Source organism: Orcinus orca, chromosome 15 (assembly GCF_937001465.1).
Source record: "Orcinus orca chromosome 15, mOrcOrc1.1, whole genome shotgun sequence".
Taxonomy (NCBI): Eukaryota; Metazoa; Chordata; class Mammalia; order Artiodactyla; family Delphinidae; genus Orcinus; species Orcinus orca.
The window spans coordinates 77,423,316-77,444,563 of NC_064573.1; the positions used below are offsets into that span (position 1 = coordinate 77,423,316).

At 47.5% G+C, this 21,248-nt stretch overlaps 1 protein-coding gene across 3 annotated transcripts in view; it reads left to right on the top strand.

The window, feature by feature from the left end:
* Positions 1-21,248, top strand: part of RNFT2 (ring finger protein, transmembrane 2) — a 60,341-nt gene that overhangs the window by 30,341 nt on the left and 8,752 nt on the right. The window lies entirely within an intron of this gene.

Below are 21,248 nucleotides of genomic sequence, written 5' to 3' on the forward strand. Positions count from 1 at the left end.
TCCCCAGGTAGTTCGTGTGCATGGGAAAGTTGGAAAAACACCAGTCAAGAGGAGAGGATTTTCCACTTTGGCTGTGAGGTGGCCTGGTGATCCCGCGCTCCCTTGAAGCCCGAGAGAACCCAGAATCCTTCCAGAGTCCCTTTTGGCTTTGGTGGTCAGAGTCAGTTTCAGTTCCTTGCAGGCAGAGAGAACTTGAACATTTACACCACTTCCCTTGGCAGAGGCTGGAGGAATTCAGAGGATTTGGCGTGCTGGTGGCTTTGGCAGGGGGCAAACCACCATGATTAATGCCCAGTTTGGACATTCCAGAGGCCCCCCCAATCCCTCAGAGGCTGGGCTATACTCCTGCCCTCCTGTTCACAGACTGTTAGACCCAGAAAGACCTTCTTATTCTACACGTGAGGAAACCAAGGCCCAAAAGTTACTGCTTCCAGATCACATGATTTATCCTCTCATATATTCATTCTACAAGTATTTATTAGCCATCAACAGAGTGCCAGGCACTCTGCTAGGCACGGGAGCTACCCAGACCTAGCACTTTCAACCTCAGAGCTCACAGTCTGATGGGGTGATAGGCAGGGAAGCAGAGCCCTCTTGGAAAACAGACATGGTACCTAAACCAGCCCCCAGCAGAGTCTTTTTTGATAAGGTGACCTTGGAACAGAGTTTTAAAGGATGGGTAGTAGTTAGCCAGGCAAAAGCAAACCAAAAGGGCAGGCCAGGGAGAGGGGACAGCCAGAGCCACGGTACCAAAATGGAAAGCAGTTTGGCGAATGCATTTTCCCAGGTAACTGTTGAATATCTCCTCCCTACCAGACTCTAAGCTCCAGGAGGGCAGGGGTGACGTCTGCCGCGCTCGTGATGAGGCGACGTGTGGTAGGTGTGTAGTGACTCTCAAATGAACAGAGGAGTGATGCAAATGGCTGGTGTGAATTTGCATTCAGGGCGAGCAGGGAGGCCCTGATCCCTGGCTCTCAGGCCCACCCTGTACCTTTCTACACCACATTATGGCTGTGCAGGAGCAACCCCTGCTCTGGGGTGCTGCGGGGATTAATTAGCCAGCTAAGTGGTGATTATTTTGCTCTTCTGCAGCTAAATGATGAGGGAGGCAGCCAGACTCCCTGAGGTGGCCTCGGAGGCGCCCCCTTTACCTCCTCCCTCCCTCCAGATGGGGGCCTGGAGTTGCGCTGGGGGGCCGACGCTCTGCTGGTTTTCTGGGGTTGGCTTCCACTGCTGTGGGTAGGGCTGCCCTGCTCTCACGTCTCCTCCAGGTAACCCCAGGGGCAAGAAAGGGGGTTAGAGCTGAGATTTGGTCCGAGGAGCCCACCACTTCCACTTCTCAGCTTCCAGCTTGTCCAAAAACGTTCCAGAGTCATTTGGAAAGACCTTGGGCTCTGGAGAGAGGTGAACCCTAGTTCTGCCATTTCCATCAGTATCACCTCTGGCTAGTCACCTCCCCGCTCCGTGCCTGAGTTTCCGCATCTGTAAAAGAGATAATGCTGTTTCCCTCAGGTTTTAGGGGAGATTTGAGATAAGCTAAAAAATAAATTGAGACAACGCAGGTGGAGGTGATTTCAGCAACTCCTGACACGTAGTAGGTTCTCAGTACGTGTGTATATGTTTCTCTTTTTGTGCGTTCTCCCCTGTGGCACCCACAGGTCAGGACTCTGCTGGAGCTTAGAGATTGGAGGTAAACACCAGGCCTACTGCTCAGCGGCTGAGAGCCCACTAAGGCTTGACGGACCCCTGCCTCTTCTCCTCGGGGCTTAGGAGTGCCAAGGTCAGACCTTGAATGGGCCAAAGAAGGAAAGAAATGTTACACTTCCTACCCTGGCTGGGTCTTGGAACAGCCTGGCTTTGAATCTGGCTTTGCCACTAGCTGTGTACCTGAGGGCTTTGAGCTTCCACTGCCTCCTCTGTGTATGGGGCTAATAGATGATATTACCCATGTCAGAGAGGAGCCCAGTGAGGAGAGAATGAGCTCATGGATTTAGAAGGCTTAGCACAGAGTTTTCAGTGCCTGCAAAATCTTTGCTGTGAGGGTAAGAGCTGGTCCTGCCTTCAAGGGGCCGACAGAGACAGGGAGGGAGATACACACAAAAGAACAAGGACGGGGCAGAGGGAGAGGCACCCGGATCACAGAGACTTATTCTCTGCCATGTCCTTGTTCAAGGTCCCTGGCACATTTCGTCCCTACATAAATTCGTGCTGAGTGATGGCAGCAGGGGCAGCGGGATGGCTGAGGAGGCGAGGGGCGAGTGCTCTGTTCCTTGATGAACTTGACCGGGTTGCTGTAGGTCTCTGGGGCTTGGTATTACCCAGAGCAGACTTCTCCCCACGCTAGGTGAGGCGGAGGCTTCCCTGCAGCCACCTTCTGTGTCCAGGGCTGCTCTTATTTTAAGAGGGGGAACCATAATCATCCCCATGGTTTCAGCGCACTGGAGTCCTTTTCAACACCTGCCTGTTCCTTGCCTCTCTCTCCAGCCTAACATCCCATCCGTCACTTGCCAGATGTTTTGAACTTCTCTTGGTCCCTCCCCCCACCCCCATCATTGCTCCTGTTCTCTCACCTCCAGGCCTTTGCAGTGGCTGTTCCCTCTGCTGGGAAGACTGTCTCCCTGGCCCCAGGTGGGCCTGGACCACCCACCTTTGTGCTCCCACGTATTCATCGTGTGCCGTTGTGACTGCTGGCTTGTCTCCCCAGCTAGACTGCAAGCTTCGTGAGACCAGGGACCAGGTCTCCCATACATTTCATTTTTTCCCTAGTATGGTGTCTGGCATGTAGTAGGCACTCAAACACAGAGACATTGACTAAGTAAGTAGTTAATGAGAATGTTGCAAAGGCAAACTGAGTGCGCAGTGAGTTGAGTGGGTCTCCTGGACTTGGAATCGAACAAGCAGGCTCCATCTCAGTTGCTCCACTTATTAGCCATGGGACCTTGGGTGAGTCAGTATAGACATCTCTAAGCCTCAGTTTCCTCATCTGTAAAATGAGGATGGTAATCATACTGATGTGAAGACTAAACAAGATTATGCTTATGAATGAAGCTGTCTAATCACTGCAGTTTAGTAATTTACTATTTATTATCACTGTAGCCACAATATACTATTTACTGAAAATACAAGGTAAGCAGAGGAAAGGGGGCCCTGGAAGGCATGACACCACCCCTACCCCTGTTATTACCTAGGAACAAATGAGGATAAGAATTGTCATTGCAAAAGCCAATCACAGCACACGTACTACGTGCCAAGCACCATCCTAGTCTCTTTACACCCATCCATCAACCCATTCATTCGTTGAACCAGTATTTTTTTGAGCACCTACTCTGTGCCAGGCCCTGTACCAGGTCCTAGGTATATAGCAGTGAATAAACACAGTATCTGCTTTCAAGGGACTTACGTAAACAAAAGGCTGAAATAAATAAGCAATATATCGGGTAGAGAAAAGTAAAACCAGGAGTGTCGTGGTGGCGGATGCTGTTTTAGATAGGGTAGCTAGGGAGGCCTCACTGGGAAGGTGACATTCGTGCAAAGACTTGAAAGAAGCAAGAGAATATGCCATGCTGATATCTGGGGAAGGGTATTCTGGGCAAGGGAAATAGCACGTGCAAAAGCCCTGAGGTGGAAGAATGCATAGCAAGTTCAAGGAGGAGCAAGTCAGTACGGGTGGAGCAGAATGCAGAGCAGGACCAGACTCATGGGTGTGCGACCTGTGCAGAAGGGCCCCACACTTGTTTTAATGATCTGCTGTCACCGTCTTGAAATTCTAAACTTTTTTTAAAACAAGGGGCCCAGCATTTTCATTTTCCACCGAGCATTGCAAATTAGGTCGCCAGTCCTGGTCATAGGAGATGCAGTCAGAGAGGCGGTAGGGGACCACAGCACCAGATGCCACTCCCAGCCCCAAGCGTGATTTCTGGCCTCCTCCCATCCTGCCCTAGATCCAACCCTTCAGGGAGAGGCCTTAAACTAAGATTCTCTGACCATTTGGTCCTGACACTATCCTCATGACAGTGGGAACTAATACAGGGTGTATTAGTTTCCTCTTGCTACTGTAACAATTACCACAAACTTAGTGGCTTAAAACAACACAATTTATTCTCTTACAGTTCTGGAGGTTAGAAGTCCAAAGTCAGTCTCATGGGGCTAAAGTCAAAGTGTCCGTAGGGCTGGTTATGTCTGGAGGCTCTAGGGGAGAATCTGTTCCTTTGCCTCTTCCAGCTTCTGGAAGCTGCCTGTGATCCTTGGCTTGTGGCCCCTTCCTCTGTCTTCAAAGCACATCTCTCCAACCTCTGCTTCCTTCACTCTGACCCTCCATCCTCCCAGATAAGAACCTTTGTAATGGCATTGCCCCCACCCCACCCCTGATAATCCAGGATAACCTCCCCTTTTCAAAATCCTTAAAACTAAATCACATCTGCACATGCACAAAATTTCTTTTGCCACGCAAGGTAACATTCACAGGTTCTAGGGATTAGGATGTGGGCATATCGGGGGAGCCATTACTCAGCCTGTACCACCTCCCGCACTTTATAGAAAACCGAGGCCTAGAGAGGTGCTGTAACTTGGGCAAAATCACCCTCCCAGAAAAGGGACAGACCTGTAGTTGGGTCCCATGTCTATCTAGTTCCTGTCATGATCTCTAGACCACCAGGAAGGAGGCACCTTCTGCCCATCGTGGCCTCCCTCTCCCCATGCACCCAACCCCCAGTGCTTTAGGAGGTAGACAGGCTTGGGAAGTTGTGGCCCAGAGCATTTGTGCCTAAGATTATAGCTGACATGGGGACAGATAAGCACATCCATCCACCTGGGACTGGGACAGAGGGAAGAGGCCGCCTTTCTGCAGCTAACAGGGTCCCAGGCCACTTCGGGCTTAATCATCAACACCTTATAATTAGGCCTCTCCTGGGTCCCAAGGAGCAGGGCCCTGTTTGTAAGGAAGCTCCTGATATGCGTGTTGCTGGGACACGTGGACTGGGCCCTTCCTGTTCATGGGGCGGAAGCTTTTAAATCAGGCGAACCAGAGCCAATGAAGTTGGGCGCCTGACTGCTGCTGTTGAGGGGCAGATTTCTCCTCACAGCCTAGAGACTCCTATGCGGCCTCAGCCCAGCCCCAAGGGCTCTCTGTCAGTTGGCCCCTGGGGCCACAGCACAGAGGCCAATCCCAGCCATCGGCATGGAAGCCAGAAGAGCAGAGAGAGGACCAATGTAGGAAATTGGAGGTCGGAGGGAGAAGGTAGCAGGTGTTTTCACCGGCTCTGGTCTTTAATAACAAGTCTCTAGTTATCAGAAGGTAGGATGTAGTGGTGGGTAAGAGCATCCATGCTGACATCGGACAGACCTGGATTCAAATCCCACCTCTGCCACTTATTAGCTCTGTGACCTTAGGCAAAATGACGACCTTCTCTGACACCGAGCCTCAGTTTCTCCCAAGATTGGGTGGTTCAGGCTAGTGGGCAAACCCAGGTTCATTTGAGCATAAAGCTGGGGTTTATTTTGTACCTTCTAGGAAATTCGGGGTACTAATTTGCCCCCTGCCTTATGGGGTTGTGATAGTCAGTTTAAAAAGCAAGCAAGCCAATGTTCTGCTTGTGGTTTTTTTTAAGATAACATGTGTAAGGTGTATACACACACACACACACACACACACACACACACACACACACACACGACTTCTTTCGTCTAGCTTATGAGAGACACATACATTTACTAAATGGGAAACAAGCCTTTCCATGCAGTCTGAAAGGCTTTCACTCTTATTTGGGCTTTGAACACAGTTTCATACAGCTTTCAGTTAAACTCTGGAAAAAGTAGGTTTGCAGGTTTTTCAAACATTTCACTGGCTACTCTAAATCCTGTGTACAAGTTCCATACATTGAAAGAACAATCTGTACAAAACTTCGTTCACCTAGCTTGTAAGAAACATATACAGTTTCTGTATGGGAAACAAGCTTCCTTCCTACTCTGTGAATGGCCTTCATCTTACTCACCTTTAGAACACAGAGGTTCATGCAGCTTAAAGTACCTTAGATTCTAAGGCTTAGAAGAGCAGTATTACAGATCTCTTAAACAATATACTACATGCATCACACTTCAAATATATCTTCTGTTCTATGAAAGAACACGGTGCATAGTATTTCTTTCTTATAACAAGAAACAATGTGTTCTGTGTCTGTAAACAATAAGTACTCATGTATCCAGCTTAAAAAACAGAAAATTAATTGTGGCTTAGAAACTCCCTGTGCCTACCCCCTGGGTTCCATCCATCTCCTTTCCTCCCTTCGCACATAAGAAACCACAGAGTTTTGTGGTTACCACTCCCTCATTTTCCTTGTGTCTGCTTTTCTGTAGTTTTTATGTCTCCTTCCTTGCTGAGCTATTAGTAAAGATCCGAGCAGGCATAAGCATGTATAAGTTCCTCCCTTCCACACCTGATTTCCTACCAACTTCCTCCTCCTGCCCTCTCCTCTCTGTTACCAAGCAAGGACACTGCTGGCTGGGAAACCAGAACATCAAGCTTGTCAGTACGGTGAGTAAACTTACAATTAATAGGCTGTGAGTGAGCACCAAAGGGACTTTGCTGTGAATAAAGCACATGTACAAAGAGGCTTGGACTTCCTAGAAAGTACAAAATAAGCCCACGCCTTATGCTCAAATGAGCCTTGGTTTGAATATCAGCACTACCCACCAGTCTGAGCTAACAGTTCTTTGCACCCACTCTAAAAACATTTCTTGAGTGTCTGTTGTATGACAGGCACTACACAGGTGTGGGGATGCAGTGGTGGATGAAACAGACAGGGTCCCTGCTTTCATTGAGTTGGGGAGATCACCATTAAACAAACACACAAACATAAAACTACAAAGTGTAATAAGCACTAAGAATAAAATAAACACAGAATTCATGGAGGACTCGTTTAGGAAGATGGGAAGGCCTTTCTCTGTGGAGATGATATTGGAGCTGAAGCTTGTACTTCCTTGCCATCTATCTGCCTTTAGTTAAAATAAATTCAGGGGAATTCCATGGCAGTCCAGTGGTTAGGACTTTGCACTTCCACTGCAGGGGCCACAGGTTCGATCCCTAGCTGGGGAACTAAGATCCTGCAAGCAGTGCGGCACGGCCAAAAAATAATGGTAAAATAAAACTTCACTCAAAAAACAAATTCAGTTTTCTCATCTGCAGAATGAAGCTGGAAATGACCCTCTCACAGCTCTGCTCTTGGTAATGGCCGTGGCTTAGTGCCTGGCTCAGCCACTCGGTAAATGTCATCCCCCTCCCCCCCTGTTGACCTGGGCAGTGAATATTGCTGGAGATTGAATGAGGTGCTGTGTTAGTGAGCAGTAGGTGATGGAAAACCTGCTGCCGGCAAAGGAGTTGGGACGCCCTCTAAGAGGGTCTCACTGGCCCCTCTTTGACTTCCTTTGATGGCTGACCCCAGGAGGGAGGGAGAGAGGTGAGAGGGTATATTGTCCACTGTCAACAGGAAAGCTCCGTCTTTTGCTGGGGAATGTGGTATACAGTAATACAAAGACGGTGCTGTAGAACCCAACCCTAGCTCTGCCACAAGTCATTTCACCCCTCTGACGAAGCCTTCTGGTTCTCATCCACAAACTAGTCCATAATATACCTCTCCTGTGGGTTTGGCATGTGGAACAGTGACTTTTATATAAAGTGCCCAGCACATCATGGACACCCAGCAAGCGTGGCCATGATCACTGTTCCCACCAGAGCAAGGAGGAACTGGGACAAAGGAGCAGAGGTTTGGGGTGCAGCAAGGGAGAAGAAAGGGAGAGCCACCCTTTCCTAGCTGGGTAACCTGGGGCAGGGCCTTTACCCCTCTGAGCCTTCAGTTCCCTAGACTGTCAGACAGCTAAGAATAGAACTTCTTTCACTGGGCGGCTGTGAAATCATGCGTGCAAATCGCCTCGCACTGCGCCTGACCTCAAGTCCTGGAGAGCTGGTGCAGTCACTCCCTGATAGACACGTGGCCTAAGGGGTGAAATGTTCAAATAAAGTGGGCGGGGCAAGATGCAGCAAAAGAGTGGAGAGGGCAGCTTTGCCCTTCGCAAACAGCCACCTCCTTTGTCCCTGAAGGCTGAAGAGCCGGGGGCTGGGGGCTTGCTTGGTACTGATGCTGGGCGCCCAGAGGTCCCGGCCCGGAGCCGGTGCGCAGACCCGGGCGGGCCCGGGTCGCGGGGCTGTGACCTCATCGCCCGGCGCCGTCCCGTGGGACCATGAGATCATGAGATGCTGGCTCTCGCCGAGGAGTCGATTTGTTGGTAGCGCGGGGACAGCCTGCCGCCCGTTGCGGTGATCTCATCGGGGCCAGGGGGAGGAGGAGGCAGGAGGCCCGGCCCGCCCGCCCAACCCGGAGGGGGACTGACGGGCCGCTGGCCGGTGACGTCACCTGCAGTGCCCGTTGCCAGGTAACGTGCGGCCGCCTGCCTCTGGCCCCGCCCCCTCCGACCCCGCCCCCCACCTGCCGCGCTCTCAGCCTGTACCCAACCTGGCTCACTCTTCTTTCCTTTTTTATTTATTGAGGCATAAATTGCATATTGTAAAGTGATCTAATTATAAGTATACAAGCTCGATGAGTTTTTACATATGTATGTATCCATATGTAAAATATGTACATGTATATCCATATGTGTCAAGATATCACCAACGCTCTCCAATAGAAATATAATACGAGCCACATAAGCAATTTACAGTTTTCAAGTAGTCACATTAAGCAAGCAAAAAGGAACAAGTAACATTAATTCTAATAATATATTTTATTTATCCCAGAATGTCCAAACTATTATCACTTAGACATGTCATCAACATAAAAAATTTTAATGAGCTATTTTACCTTTTTGTTGTTTTTCTAAGACTTTGAAATTTCCTGTGTATTCCATACTTTCAGTACATCTCAGTGCAGATTTAACCACATTTGAAGTGCTCAATAGACACATGTGACTACTACAGTACTATCTGTACTGTATTGGGCAGCACAGATATAAAACATTTCCAGCACCCGAAAGGCTCCTTCGTTTCCCCTCTGGTCAGTACCCCTGCCAAGGTGCCCATTATCCTGAATCTTATCCTCCCTCTTCAGTTCTCCACCCTCCCACACACTTTGTATCTTTTCTTTCTCTCTCCCCACGTCTCACTTTAACTCCTCCTAGAGTCTCCTTTTCTTCGCTCCTCATAGCACTCAAAGCACGAAATGGCACGAGATAGGAAGTCCAACTGGATTTAAACCTGGCTCTACCCCTGTCTAGCACTTGGGCAACCTCTTAGAGCCTCTGTTTTCTCACCTGTTAACTGGCCCTAGTTCTTCTCTTTTGCTGCTAGTTTCTTGTCTCTTTCCCCTTGTACTTATCTCATTAGCTCAGTCTCCCACGATTTATTCCTGCCTCCTGTGTCTATGTTGAGCTTTCTCATCTGAGAAATGGGACTGGGTCATAACTACCCCACCAGGGGAGCATTTGATGCACAATTCCTGGCCCATGGTAGGCGCTTAATAATGAGATTACCTTCTCCTCCTTGGCCCCCTCTTTGCCTGGTCTCTCACTCCTGGGTGCCCTTTTCCTTCTGTCTTCTAGCTCTGTCATTTCTCCCCTCTCTTCTTTTGCCCACATCCCCTAGTTCCTCTCCGGTGTCCCTCTCCTCCCCCACCCCCTGCATTTCTCTCTAGCCTTTCTTCTAGTCCCAGTGCCCTCAACACCTGTTGCCCCCAGCACTCCTGGCCGTTGTTCTGGGGTCAGTTACCAAGCTCTTCCCCACCCGCCAAGCCTTCTCAAGTCTGAGAAGTCCTAGACGGGCCCGCCTGCTCCTCAGCGGGTCGATGTTGCGGCTGTTCTGTTCTGAAGAGCTCTTTCAGCCGCGGTCCCCCGTGCAGCCTGCAGTCATAACAGACCTGCAGGCCGCCTTCCCAAGAAAAGAAGTCTTTGTTTTCAGCTCTTTGCGCGGGCCCAGCCCGCCCATTTCGGAAGCGTGGCCCTGTCCCCTGTGGCGGCCGGGAGCTAACCAGCGGTCCAGGGCAAGAAAAGCAAATGAGGGAAAGCACCCGGGAGGCTGGACGCAGTTCCTGCTTATTTTCCCCACATTAGGGGAGGGCTCTGCAATGAGGAGTCCCTTTGGCCCAGTGCTAGCCTTAACTCGGAGAAGCTTTCCGGCCTGTTTTCCTGACACCCCCTCTCTGTGGGGAACCGCCTTTCCCTCTCCCTGTGGTCCTGATGCGGCTGTCAGTCACGGCGCCCCGCCCACCCCCTGCCCCATCTGACCAATCCATCCAAGGCTCGCTGTCCTGGTTGGCAAATGCCCCCCCGCCTCCCCCCCCCCGGGAGAAACAAGGCCCCCCCCTCTCTCTCAGTTGGAGTTAAGCTGCGAGAGTGTTGGCTTGGGGCTACTAGTGGCCATCTTTCCTACCAGGTAGAGGTGTACAGAACTTTCTATTAGCTGTGTCCCCTGGGGCTATCCTCTCCTTCTCACTTTCCTTATCTGTGAAATGGGAGCATTAATAGCACCTACCTCACAGTGTTGTGCAGAGAGTAGGTGGCTAGCACATAGTAAGAGCCAAGTCATCGTCCTTTCTTCTACACTGCGTGCCTTTCTCATGGTGCTCTGTGCTGAACCCAGCAGTCACTAGACAGCCCCTTTTCCTCTCTCCTAGCCTCATCTTTTTTATAAACCCTTCCTTATACACCGACCCTTGCTTCCTAGCACCTTTGGCATCAGGGTTCTCTATGAGCCACACCTGTGGAAAACGTAGCTATTTGAACTACAAGGTCATTTAGCCCACCTGTTCATTTGTTCATTCATTCACTCAAAAAACATTTTTTGATCACCTACTCAGTGCCAAATCCTTTGTATTAGTTAGAATTGGGATAAGCCAGTAACAGCAAAAATAATAATAGCTTAAATTTAAGAAGGGTTTATTTCTTCCCATGTAAAGTCCAAAGGTAAGCAGTCCAAACCTGGTAGTGTGACACCTTCCAGGTTACTACTTCACCAATCCTAGGGTGTGGGACTCCTCCTCATAGTCCAAGATGGCAGCTAGAGCACTAGCCATCACATCTAAGTTCCAGATAGCAGGAAGGAGGACAGGGGGAAGAATAAGGTGAAAGTTTCTCTGAAGTTGTCACATGACACTTCTACTATAGCTTAGTGCCACTGAAGTGCCACTAGAATGGCACCTGGTTGCAAGAGAAGCTGGGAGATGTAGTCTTTGTTTAAGATATCGTCCAGCTAAAATATTGAGGACTCTAGTGCTAAGGAAGAAGGAGAGAAAGAATGTAAGCTGACAGCAACTAGGGACACACCCTGACTAAGCATAGGGGAAAGATGGTGAACAGGATATGGTTCTCTGCATTCATGAAGCTCACAGCCTATCAAAGAAATAGATAATAATATAAAATAGATAACCAACAAGGACCTACTGAGTAGCACAGGAACACTGCTTGATATTCTGTAATAACCTAAATGGGAAAAGAATTTGAAAAAAATAGATACATATATATGTATAACTGAATCACTTTACTATACACCTGAAACTATACACCTGAAACTAACACAACATTGTTAATCAACTATGCTTCAACACAAAATAAAAATAAATTTTTAAAAATAAAATGCTTTCGGGCTTCCCTGGTGGCGCAGTGGTTGAGAGTCCGCCTGCCGATGCAGGGGACACGGGTTCGTGCCCCGGTCCGGGAAGATCCCACATGCCGCGGAGCAGCTAGGCTCGTGAGCCGTGGCCGCTGAGCCTGCGTGTCCGGAGCCTGTGCTCCGCAACGGGATAGGCTACAACAGTGAGAGGCCCGCGTACCGCAAAAAAAGAAAAAAAAAAAAAAGCTCTCTTAAAAAAAATAATAATAGTCAAAATTATTGAATACTTACTCTATTCCACATGCTTCTCAGGGATTCGCAAACATTTTAGACTTAGGGCCTCTTTACACTTTTAGAAAGTATTGACGACCCTAAAGAACTTGCTTACATGGGTTATTGCTATGACCCTTGTAACCATCATAGAAATTAAAATCAATTCACCACAATTGAAATTAAAACCAAGAACTTTTTACAGCACTCACTAATTAACTTAAAATAATAATCAACCCATTATGTGTTAAAATAAATAACATTTTAAAGAGACAACTGTTTTTTAATTAATGAGAAAAGGGACTTGTTTTTACATTTTTATAAATTAATATCTGGCTTGATAGAAGATACTTGCCTTCTCATTTGTTGCAAATCATGTCATATAGCCTCAGGAAAAACTCAACTGTCTACTTGGTAGAGAATAAAAATGTCAGTTAATGTCTGAGAATTATGATGAAAATAGTTTTGACTTCACAGACCTTCTGGAAGGGTTTTGGGGACCCTCAGGGTCCTGGACCACACTTGGAGAAATGCTGATTTAGTTGGATGCTTACAGTATCCCTATGTAGTAGTCACGATCAAGGTGACGAATTTTCCCCAGAATGTGGCACATGCATGGAGCCTCCATAGTGCCCTATGGCTCCACTGTAGACGGCCAGGTCGAGAGGGCTTGGTAAGTAGTTTAGCCTTTGTCCTGGGGGTAGTGGGGAGCCAGGGAGGGTTATAAGCAGGGGTCCGCAATGATCAGATTTGTATTCTTCAAAGAACATTCTAGAAAGAAGCAGAGGTATCGCTCTCCTCGTGGCAGTGCGGCTGGCTTTTTGGCACAGGGTCTTGGAGTGCTAACCCAACAAGCCAGCCTTAAGAAGCACTGGCAAACATCACCAGCCATCCACACATCAGACCCACCCAAGAGACTTGCCTTATGGGACAGTCAGCACCCAGGATGGCTATGACTTATCTCTCCTTAGCCCTTAGTCCAAAATGAGCTTCCTTTAACAGGCAGCAAGTAGTAGTGATAATAATAATAGCCAACATTTAATAGTATGGTATGTCACACCTTTTTTTTTCTCCTTTTATTTATTTTTTATTTATTTATTTTTTAACATCTTTATTGGAGTATAATTGCTTTACATTGTTGTGTTAGTTTCTGCTGTATAACAAAGTGAATCAGCTATATGTATACATATATCCCCATATCCCCTCCCTATTGCGTCTCCCTCCCACCCTCCTTATCCCACCCCTCTAGGTGGTCACAAAGCACTGATCTGGTCTCCCTGTGCTGTGCGGCCCCTTCCCACTAGCTATCTGTTTTACATTTGGTAGCGCATATATGTCAATGCCACTCTCATTTCGTCCCAGCTTACCCTTCCCCCTCCCCCATCCTCAAGTCCATTCTCTACGTCTGCGTCTTTATTCCTGTCCTGCCCCTAGGTTCTTCAGAACCATTTTTTTTGTTTTGTTTTGTTTTTTTAGATTCCATATATATGTGTCAGCATACGGTATTTGTTTTTCTCTTTCTAACTTACTTCACTCTGTATGACAGACTCTAGATCCATCCACCTCACTACAAATAACTCAATTTCGTTTCTTTTTATGGCTGAGTAATATTCCATTGTATATATGTGCCACATCTTCTTTATCCATTCATCTGTCGACAGACACTTAGGTTGCTTCCATGTCCTGGCTATTGTAAATAGTGCTGCAATAAAAAAAAAAAATAGTGCTGCAATGAACATTGTCACACCTTGTTTTAAGATCTTTACACGTTATTTCTCTGATGAGAGAGGATTTATAAAGTGGCCTCTGGAACCAGCCTGCCTGGATTCAAATTCTGTCTCTGCCACCTACCAGCTGTGTGACTTTGAGCAAGTGACTTAACCTCCCTGTGCCTCAGTTTACTCTTCTGTAAAATGGGGATGATGATAGCTCCTATCTCATAGGTTTTTGTGAGGGTTAAATTAATACAAAGTGCTTAGAACAGCACTTGGCAAGTAATAAGCCTTCAGTGTATGTATTTGCTGTTATTAACATCAAAACTCTTTGAGGGACATACTATTATTACCTGAAGTCTATAGATGAAGACACTGAGGCCCACTTATTCACTCGGCTGAGCACCCTGTTTGGTGCCAAGCACTCCTCTAGATTCTGCAAACAGAAATGGTAATGCCAAAAAGACACAGAGCCCCTGTATTTCAGGAGCATAACAAAGAAATATAGTCCATGTTAGGAGTGAGTGCAAAAAAGAAAAATGAAAGCTGAATACAGAGGATGGGGAGGATGGGGGGAAGTAGGAAGTGCAGGGGTGCTATTTTATGTACATTGTTCAGTGATCCTTCCTGATGAGATGACATGCGTGCCAAGACCCAAGGGAAGTGAGGGAGCCAGCTGGCAGACATCAGGAGGAAGAGTGCTCCAGGAAGAGGGAGGAGCAAGTGCAAAGACCCTGAGGTAGAACTGTGCTTGTTTTTTTTTTTTTTTTGAGAATCAGGCACATCAGACATGTGGGCAGGGGGCAGATCTTATGGGATCTGGAAGATAGGGTGAGAGTTTCAGATGTCACTCTGAGGGAGATAGAAGACATTGGCAGGTTTGAGCCCTGGGATGATTTGTTCTGCCTTGTATTTTGAGAAGCTCATTTTGGATACCGTGTCAGGAATAAATCATAGGGGGACAACAACAGAAGTTGTTAGGGAGCTGTTTCCAGCAGAATTTGTAGATGAACTGGATGTTGGTTCTGAGAGAAAGGAGAGTCAAGAATGATTGCAGGGGTTTGGGAGAGACAGACAGACAAGACAGACAGACATGGAAGGAGGGAGGATGCTCTCATGTCTCTTCTTCTAAGGGCACTAATCCGATTCATGAGGACTCCACCCTCATAACCTGATTACCTCCCAAAGGCCCCCTGGCCTAGGGTAATAAGCAGGGGTCCGCAATGATCAGATTTGTGTTCTTCAAAGAACATTCTAGAAAGAAGCACAGATATCGCTCTCCTCATGGCAGTGTGGCTGGCTTTTTGGCACAGGATCTTGGAGTGCTGACCCAACAAGCCAGCCTTAAGAAGCACTGGCAAACATCACCATCACCTCCTTAGATGAGTACTTTAGTTCATTTTTCTCTTTTTTTCTTTCTTTTGGCTTAAAACAGCCACCATTTTATTATTTCCCATGATTCTGTGGGTCAGGAGTTCAGCCAGGGTACACTGGGGACAGCTGTGATGTGATGTCCACTGAGGCTGGACCATCCACAATGACTTTTCTACTCACAGGTCTAATGCCTCAGCTGACATGGGTGGGAAGACTGCTCAGGTCCTATATCTGGGGCCTCGGTTCTCCCTGTTGGCTGGGTTCCTTGCTTCTCCCCTGTGTAGTGTTGCTCAGAACCTCTCCCTCTGCACCTGGCCTCTGCATGTGGTCTCCCCTTGTCCCTTGGGTTTCTCACAACGTGAGAAAGGAGGAAGGAAGGGGAGGAAGGGCAAGCAAGAGGGAGGCAGTGACAGCTGCCAGGTCTCATGCAGCCTGGGCCTGGGAGTCCCAGATAGCACCTCTGCCTCATTCTCGTTCATTCCTTAGTTCTTTTGAACCTGAGGTGTCCTGTCTCTAAAAGAACGTGAGTGACAGTAATAATGCCCACATCCCCAGATCATCATGAGGTTCTTTACTAGCTCTTATCATGCACTGGGCCCTTCCTGGGTACCTATGTTTTAGGTGCATTTGCTCACTCAATCCTCACAATCACCTTGGCCTGTTGGAGCAAGTTTGCGTGGGCTTGTGAAAGCCAATGGTTACATTTTCAGGAAATTTGCAAGCAGTCGTTAAACCCTAGGAAGCTTGAAATTGGCCCTGTGGGAGTACTTAGACCTCAGAAATTGGAAGCACACATATCAGGGCCATTTTTTTTTTTGGTTGTTTTCTGGAGAACTGATTTGCCAGCACACCACTGTGTGTGTGTGTGTGTGTGTGTGTGTGTCTCTGTGTGTGTGTGTGTGTGTCTGTGTGTGTGTGTCTGTGTGTATGTGTTTTCAACCCCATTTACAGATGAGGAAACTGAGGCTCTGAGAAGTTAAATTGTTGTCCAAAATCAACCAATTTAGTAGGTAGCGGATTTGACTTTGGAGGCCCAATTCCCATGCCTTTAACTGCTGTGCTGTCCTACTTCTGTAGGTGAGAAAATGTGTATGAAAGAGATTTATAAACAGGTAAAGCCGTATAAATATTCATCATTAATTTTGATGCAGAAAAAAACTTTTATCCCTGTTTATCCATTCTTTATATCTTTGTACATTTACGCTGCTAACAGCTCTGATTATGTCTCCCTCCCCTTCCTCTTCATCCCCATGATCCTTCACATCACCTTTCCCAGGTAGGTGCGTTCTTCGAAAGTCTCCTAAGTTTTTCCTTTCTTCGGCTTTCAGCATCCTGCTCGCCATCATTTCCCACTCCCTTCCAGTCAGCCCTGTGTCGTTTCCTTGCTTCCCACTTCACTTTTGGTCCCTCCCCCATCCTCACAGTAAAAGTCAGAACAGAACCTGCCTTCCTCTCCTTGACTGCTCCCAACCCCCTTTATCAGAATCCCAGCAGCGAGCTCTCTGTGCCTAAGTTCTGCAGCAATTGCTACTGTTCCCCTTTTACGGGTGGCAGGGAGGGCAGACGGGTCATAATCTGATCGCTTTCCTTGTTGTCTGACACCCCGGAGAAACCACATGTTCCGTTCGGTGGTCGTCAGAAATAACCTGCTTAAGCAACCTGGAATTATAAAACTGCTTAATTAGAGAGAGATGGTTTCACTGGGATATGCCCGGTTTTCCCCGGTGGTTTTACCTCCTCTCCAAGTGGCCAGCCCCCCAGCAGCTAATTGCTGCCTTTAGACCTCTCTCCCTTTATTTTATCTTCTGTGACATCAGGGCTTGCCTATGAAGAGAAGTACTCTCTTCCATGTTCCAACTCTCCTTCTCCATCAGCAAACTCTAGATGTTGACCCGAGTAATAAGGGTGGAAAATCTTAGGCTTCTGAGGTCTCTAGCTCTTAAATAAGCACCTGCTGTGTGCTGCGTGCTGGGAATATGACCAGGAACCAAATTATCTTCATGCTAATGGGGCTTACGGTCCAGTGGGAGAGAGAGATACTGAAGTACTTTTTTTAATATTGTGAGAAGTGCTCTAAGGTGATTTAAAGGGTGTAACAGGAGCCCTTAATTTAATTAAGGAGTTGGGGAAGGCTTCTTATAGGAGGTGACAGTTAGCTGAGACCCAGAAGATGAACAGGTGTTAGCTCGGCAAAGAGTAGGGGACTACTAGTCCATCTACAGAGGAAGAGCTTGGTCTACATAGCAGAGCACCTGAAAGAAGGGCCAAGAAGCTGGTCCCTGAGCCTTCTCTGAAATTCTGGGGATGTATTGGAGTCCCCATCATGACTTGACTTATCTAGGTTCTGATGTTATAGACCAGGGGTTGTTAAACCGCAAGCTGCAGATCAAATATGCCTCGCAGCATCTGTGTTTGTAAGTAAAGTTTTATTGGAACACAGCCATGCCTATATGTTTCCCTACTGTCGATAGCTGAGGGGAATGGTGGTGACAGAGGCTGTATGACCTCAAAGCCAAAGTATTCACTATCTGGCCCTTTGCAGAAGATTGCTGACCTCTGTTCCAGACCCACGTGTTAGGTGAGTGGGAAGCTTGGGGTCTGGACCAGGAGACCAGCCTGCAGCTAGTGGAGCCTGAGAACTGGGGAATCCAAAGACAGTGACCAAGGATCAGTAATAGCAAGGTGGTTGGCAACAGGATCTGACTCCAGCCTGTCTGGTTCCCGAGCTACACTCTTAACCACCAAGCCAGGCTGGTTGTGCAAGATTAGCCTGAGAGGGGACAGCAGGGTCTGTCTCCAGAGTCAACCAGATGCCAGCATGCAGGGGTTTCAAGAGACACAGGGACATAGGACCTTTCATGAGGTGGTCATGGCCTCAACCACCATGAGGCCAGGAGGACAAAGCAGGAGGCTGCCCAGCAAGATGGCCAAAGATTGACCATCCTTTCCATCACCTCTGGGCTGCTGGAATACCTTTCTTTCCTCATCCTGCCCATATTACTTCACTGCCCTTGTTCCACTTATCCATTGAAATAGTGCTCCTCAAACTTGAACGTGCACACACATCACCTGGGAACCTTGTTAAATTGCAGATTCTGATTCAGCAGGTCTCGGGTGACATTCCAGTTCTGCAAGGTCAGCTACTGGGGTGAGTGGATGACTGGATGCCTTTCCTTGGTCCTTAGAAGATGTGGATACATCTGCCTCAATGAGTCCTCTTCCAAGCGACCTGTGCTCAGCCCATCAAGACAGAATATAATGGGGTAGATATAAAGTCTCTGTCCACATTCTGTACATCATCCATTTGATGGATACACAACACTTTTTTTTGTTTTATAAATTTATTTATTTGGGTTTTTTTTTTTTTTGGCTGCGTTTGGTCTTCGTTGCTGCACGTGGGCTCTCTCCAGTTGTGGCGAGTGGGGGCTACTCTTCACTGCGGTGCGCAGGCTGCTCATTGCGGCGGCCTCTCCTGCTGCGGAGCACGGGCTCCAGGCACGCAGGCCTCAGTAGCTGTGGCACGTGGGCTCAGTAGTTGTGGCTTGCGGGCTCTTGAGCGCAGGCTCAGTAGTTGTGGCGCACGGGCCCAGTTGCTCCATGGCATGTGGGACCTTCCTGGGCCAGGGCTCGAACCCGCGTCCCCTGCATTGGCAGGCAGACTCCCAATCACTGCACCACCAGGGAAGCCCCACAATGCATTTTTATACCTTTTTTCTCCCTCTAGTTTAAGCACTATGCTCAGCACAAAAAAAAAAAAAAAAAAAAGGAAAAGGCAGAAAACCACAACGAAAACGAGTAGTCTCTGCATTCTGTATCTTTTCCACTTGGAACTACACTTCCCTGAATTAATAGATATCCTTCACCAGGATGATTTCTTTTCTAACTTTTTCTTTTGAAATAATTTTAGACTTAGAGAAAAGTTGCAAAAATAATACAGAGAGTTCCCATATATCCATCACCCAGCTTCCCCTAATATTAACATCTAATATAACCATAGTGCAATTAGCAAAGCCAGGAAATTCACATTGGTACCGTTATTATTAACTAAACTACAGACCTTATCACATTTTGCCAGTTGGTCCACAAATGTCTTTTTCCTGGTCTAGGATCGAATCTAAGATCCCACGTTGCATTTATTTGTCATGTCTCCTTAGTCCTCTCTAATCTAACAATTCCTTGGTCTTTTCTTTGTCTTTCATGACCTTCACACTTTTGAAGAATGCTGGGCAGTTATTTTGTAGAATGTTCCTTAGTTTGGCTTTGTCTCGTTTTTTATGATTCAATTGAGCTTGTAAGTTTTTGACCAGAATATACAGGATGATGCTGTATTTTTCTCAGGGCATCTTATCCGGGGTTTAGGCTTCAATATGACTTATTACTGGGGATGTTAACCTTGATCACTTGGTTAAGGCAGTATGTAGTGGATCTCTTCACTGCAAAGTCACTCCTTTTCAGGATGATATTTGATTGGCTGTATGGCTTTGCATTATCGATCCCTACCATAACCAGACCCTGTTTTTGCACATTTAGTTGTTACGTGTTTTTGTTTGTACTGTTTCAAAGAATGCTGCAGTGGCCATTCCTACTGGCATATCTATTAGCACATATCCCTGATTGTTAGGATGAATTCCTAGAAGTAGAATTGCCGGAGCCAAGATTATTCACATCTTTAAGGCTGTGTATGCTTGGGGCGGTACTATTTGTTTCTATGTTTGTTTATTTGTTTCAATCAACTTTATTGAGGTGTATAACATTGTATATCTGTACAAGAAAATGCATAGATTTGAAGCACACGTTTCAGTGAGTTTTGGCAAATGTATACCTACGTGTAACCACCACCCCCATCACTATATAAAATACAAAATTTACCTATACAATCTACAGTTTCTTTCATCCCCCAAAATTCCTTGACGCCCCCTTGCAGTCATTCCTCCCCCAGCTCACCCCAGGCAACCACTGATCTTATTTCCATCAGTGCAGTTTATCTTTTTTAACTTTATTTTTTATTTTTGGCTGCGTTAGATCTTCGTTGCTGCACGCGGGCTTTCTCTAGTTGGGGCGAGCGGGGGCTACTCTTCGTTGCGGTGCGCAGGTTTCTCATTGCTGTGGCTTCTCTTGTTGTGGAGCACGGGCTCTAGGCGCACGGGCTTCAGTAGTTGTGGCACGCAGGCCCAGTAGTTGTGGCTCGTGGGCTCTAGAGCGCAGGCTCAGTAGTTGTGGCACACAGCTTAGTTGCTCCATGGCATGTGGGACCGTCCCGGGCCAGGGCTCGAACCCGTGTCCCCTGCATTAGCAGGCAGATTCTTAACCACTACACCACCAGGGAAGTCTTCAGTGCAGTTTTATGTTACCTATTCTAGACCTTCATATTAATCAGAATTACCCATTATGTACTCTTTTGTATCTGTCTCCTTTGACAGGAGAGAATGTTTGAGATTCATTCATGTTGCTGTGTATTGCAAACATTTGTTCCCTTTTTATTGCTGAGTAATGTCCTATTATATAAATATACCACAATTTGTTTATCCATTCTTCCATTGATGGACATTTGGGCTGTTTCCAGTTTGAAGATATTATGAATAAAGCTGCTGTGAACATTCGCCTGCAGATAGACATATGTTTTCATTTCTCTCAGGTGCACACCTGGGAGTGGCATTACTGAGTCCTAAGCAGGTGTCTGTTTAACTTTATTAGACACGACAGGGTGGGTTATTTTCTTGTCCATTTTATAGCACAGGCCCCAGAAAGCTTGAGGGACTTGAATAAAAGCCAAAAGAGGAAGAGAAAGAGAACGCTAGATGCTTTTCCTGTTTATTCCCTTTAACCTTCAGAGCCACCCTAGAAGGTAGCAGCTGTGATTCCCATTCTGTAGATGAGCACAGTGAGGCTCACGAACGTTCAGCAAGATAAGGTGCTGAGTCCCCCAGGTCTGAGAACCCAAGTCCACGTTCTTTCACCAGATATGATCCTGCCTCCTTGGAGACAGTAGGTGGGGCAGCTGGGAACGAGAACACGTCTTCCCCCCTCTCCTCTTCTCTGCCTGTCCTTCCTGCATCCTGTGGTCCGCCCTGCCCACGCCGCTGAGGGCAGTCGCCCTCGATGCCTGGGTCAGCCCCCTAGAGATGACAGTGATCTGAGTGCAGGGCCAGGGACTGTGCCCCCATGATTGGCTTTGAGCCCCCAAAGCCACAGCAGGCACCAGGGAGTGACCCACACTCCAACCCTCGGCCAAAGGTGTCCAGTTTCTCCCTCCCTGAGACGCGATCCCCAGAGTGTTGATCTACTGGGCTGGTGGGCAGCGG